This window comes from Rutidosis leptorrhynchoides, chromosome 7 (genome assembly GCF_046630445.1).
Source record: "Rutidosis leptorrhynchoides isolate AG116_Rl617_1_P2 chromosome 7, CSIRO_AGI_Rlap_v1, whole genome shotgun sequence".
Classification (NCBI taxonomy): Eukaryota; Viridiplantae; Streptophyta; class Magnoliopsida; order Asterales; family Asteraceae; genus Rutidosis; species Rutidosis leptorrhynchoides.
This window is the reverse complement of record NC_092339.1, coordinates 6618803-6623126: the sequence shown is the minus strand read 5'-3', so window position 1 is coordinate 6623126 and position 4324 is coordinate 6618803.

The window sequence follows — 4324 nt, the reverse complement described above, 5'->3', positions numbered from 1 at the left end:
ATTTTTGGGACTGAGAATACATGCGCTGTTTTTTATAAATGTTTTACGAAATAGGCACAAGTACTAAAACTAATTCTACGTGGGTTTAAACCAGAAATATACCCTTAGCTTGGTAACATTAAACTACTTGTCTATGTACGGTAGGCGCGAATCCTAAAGATAGATCTATTGGGCCTGACAAACCCCATCCTGACTATGGGATGCTTTAGTACTTCGAGGTTATTTTAAACACACCTGATCTGGTGTACTTCAGAGGGTAAAACATGAACGTTAAGGCTTGTTACCGGGTGCCTACAATTTATAGAATACTCTTATACACTTGCGAGTGTACATATATTTATAAACGGAAATGTTGTGGTCTATTAATATATTGAAATGATTGTTATGATAAACCTATGAACTCACCAACCTTTTGGTTGACACTTTAAAGCATGTTTATTCTCAGGTATTAAAGAAATCTTCCGCTGTGCATTAGCTCATTTTAAGGATATTACTTGGAGTCATTCATGGCGTATTTTGAAAGACGTTGCATTCGAGTCATTGAGTTCATCAAGATTATTATTATGTCAATTATAGTTGGATGTATTATGAAATGGTGTGCATGCCGTCAACTTTCGTTGTAAAGAAAGTTTGTCTTTTAAAAACGAATGCAATGTTTGTAAAATGTATCATATAGAGGTCAAAATACCTCGCGATGTAATCAACTATTGTGAATCGTTTATAATGTATATGAACGGGTCCTTTCAGTTGGTATCAGAGCGGTGGTCTTAGCGAACCAGTTCTGCATTAGTGTGTCTAACTGATAGTCGTTAGGATGCATTAATGAGCCTGGACTTCGACCGTGTCTGCATGTCAAAAGTTTTGCTTATCATTTTTGTCGGAAATTGCCTGCTTATCATTCTTAGTCTAGACACGTCTTACTGCATTGATTGCATGAATAGTGTATAGACAAAATTCATATCTTAGCGTATCTGCTAATCCATATCTTAGCGTATCTGTTACTGTAAACTTTGCCTGACATATCCCGTAATTTCCTCCGTAATCTACGAAATCTTTTGCGCTATATATATAGATATTCTATGTAATTAGAATACCACCCGATAGCCGAAAAATCATTTCATATCGAAAAATTCTTTATTCAATCGAACGAAATGGAATTCGTCATTAGTTCAAGTCCCTCGAATTCCGATATGGAATCCCACTCAAGCTCCGAAAGCAGTGTGACCGGAATGGATCAACCAATTAGCCATCATCTATTCTGGATGAATTGGGGATAGGTTCGTAGCCTCCTCAATAATTGGAGACAAGAAGAAGGTGATCCCTTCCATCCACCACATTGCCCTCTTGGCGATGAACCTGAAGCACTTACCGGCGAACCGGTCCGAAACACCATTTTCTCTCTCATTTTCAGAGTATCTCGTCACGATTATATACTACATCAAATTCTAGATTTTATTTATCCGTTCTTCCGAACCGACAATCACCCCGGTGTAATAGAAGAAGTCAACGAGCTTCGCGCTCGAGTAGTGGCTTTAGAGAATATGGTGCAAGGGTTACAAACACCAACAAATAACGAAGTATTAATTCATAATTTCAATTTTATTGAATAAATACTCCGTAAAAGTTATGTAATTTCTAAAGTCTTTAGGGATTATTCAGTTCTAGTTTCAACCGTAAATCAAATGAGTTTAATTTAATATTAACTCATTAAATCTATGTTACATCTGAAGAAAATATGCACATATATATTTTCATAAAGACTGTAAAAAAATTCTGTTGTACAAAATATTAATTGTGAATTTTTTTTAACGGGTAGGTAATACCCGAGAGATATATAAATTCACAATTAATATATTACATTTTTCGAATCCGATTAAGCAAATCATCAACTATACTCCCAAAATCTCACAACAATATACATTCTTGTATAGAAATCAAAGCAACCATTCTCACCCAAATTTGATTACGCATTCTGATTTTGACAAATCAAAATCCAAGTCATGATTTAACAGAAGACATCACTCTTAGATTCCTACATCTTTCAAAGCTATACTTTGACTTCAAAACCATGTTAGAACATCATATGTATATTGATGATTACAAACTGTGTTCAAACTCTCCGAAGTTTTGAAGACACTTCAAACAATGAACAATCGAGATGATGATCCAACCACATATTACCCACATTTATGTACCTAAAAATCTCTCGAAGCCAAAGTCGTAGTTCGATGCGTATCCGTGCCAGACCCTTTGGCATTTATTAGCTAAAATGACTTTTCAATTCCTTTTCAAAGTAGACAGTTTTGTCACAGCTCCAGCAAGTCAACTTCGACTTTTTAGTCGGACTAGTCTTATTATAACCTCGATAGATACGTTGCCCTTTCGTCATCGTTACTGGGGACCTTTCATATCTCTCCACCTTAGCAATAAACTTACCAACAACTTCAATTATCTTTGACTTTTCGAAAAATCATTATATATATTGAAATCACATCACTTACTCATTCGCATCTTGTAACGAGAATTGTCATACGAATCATCGAAAAACAGTAACCAGTATTTTGAAATCTCGCAGCATGTCTACGCCAACAGTTATATGTGTACGTAAAACATCTATCTCCTGGACTTACATACTTTGAATGTGAAGTTCTGAAAAATATTTTGAACTACAAACTAGTTCTTGAAATGCTGACGAAGCATCAAAAACTGTAAACGATCTTAACAATAAAAAGTTTGATGACAAAGAATAGTAAGGTGGAAAAGCTGAGAAAAAGAGAAGGTTTGGAACTGGAAAACGGATTGAACAGACTATGAAGGAGGCTGTGGACAAATCACAAAGACTAAATCTACCTTCAAAGAATCCAAATGATTCAGTGCCTGCTAAAGTCATTAACGAATACCTTACTCTTTATTCTAAACCTTTACAGACAAATCTTCATCATCATCCATCAATATTAGAAATTCTAAGAAATTATCATATCTTTCATTATAAATATCCGCGATATTTTTGAAGATATTTTCACAACTAATCTTATCTGAAGTCATTTATCTCTTTGCGCTATCAGTGTTACATATTATAAGAAACTATTAGTTTCTATATTCTATAAACTTTCGAGTTTAAATTATGAATGTTTAGAAGAAGTGTTGGGAACTGAAGCATGAGTTAGTATAATATAATGACACTTGATCAACGTGATTATATTACAGTAAGTCATGCTGAGTTTCTAATGGGACATGACGATTCACAGACCATGCCGTCATCATGTTCCATGTTACACGACTCTTGTATTCTATTTAATCTCTAAAAATATCAAGAATATATTTTCTTGATGATTCGGTCTTTTTAGGGTATTCTGGTAAATTAACAAATCAAGATCGTTCCATTACCATTTCCTTCTTAGAACATTAACTATGTTCATTCTGAAATTCATATCTGCGAATACTGGACCATTACAAACGTTGCTTAATCGCAAGAAGAAGAAACGAAAGGACAAAACTCCAAAATAGAAATTGGAGTATAAATCGCAGCAAATAGAAGGGAGCATTAACTGTGGATGTCAATGATTATAGAAGACAAAAGCAGGGGCATTGAAATATAAGGAAAGATATAAAACCCAACAACCACCCAAAAATTATAAACCGTATATATCGATGCATATAGCAATATAAAGACACGGAAGAACTAAAAACACTATAAAACCGAGAGTATAGTAGAAGTAAATAGATTCTTCCGGAGGCAGATGAAAAAGAAGAACGACAGATATGAAAGTGAGGAGTATATCGAGAATCAGTACTGGATGAAGCATATTGACAAATACTTTAAAATATGAGTTGAGGGAGAAAGAATAGAAGGTGTGAGTTGTAAGGAAACGAAGGAGGTGGATTTATAGTGAAATACCCGACATAGAAATCAAGATGGATTATCGTATTAATTCGAAGTGAATCATAATCTCCTTAATCACCGAAGCATCAAATCCAACATAGATTACAAAGATTTTCTTTAAATTCGGAGATCAATTGTGATGACATCAAAAGATATGACGAATCACTATAATCTTATTTCCTTCATTCACGATAACTTCCCTCATACGCTTTGAGTAATCGAATTATTTTATCCATACTTCTTAGACATGATAAAACTTCATAATCGTCATAATAACATTCTCATTGTTAGCCATAACGACCTCTATCAAATTTCGGGGACGAAATTTCTTTAACGGGTAGGTACTATGACGACCTGGAAATTTCCGACTAAATTTAAACTTTATCTTTATATTATTCTGACACGATAAGCAATGCTTGTTAAGTTAAATCTCAAGGATTT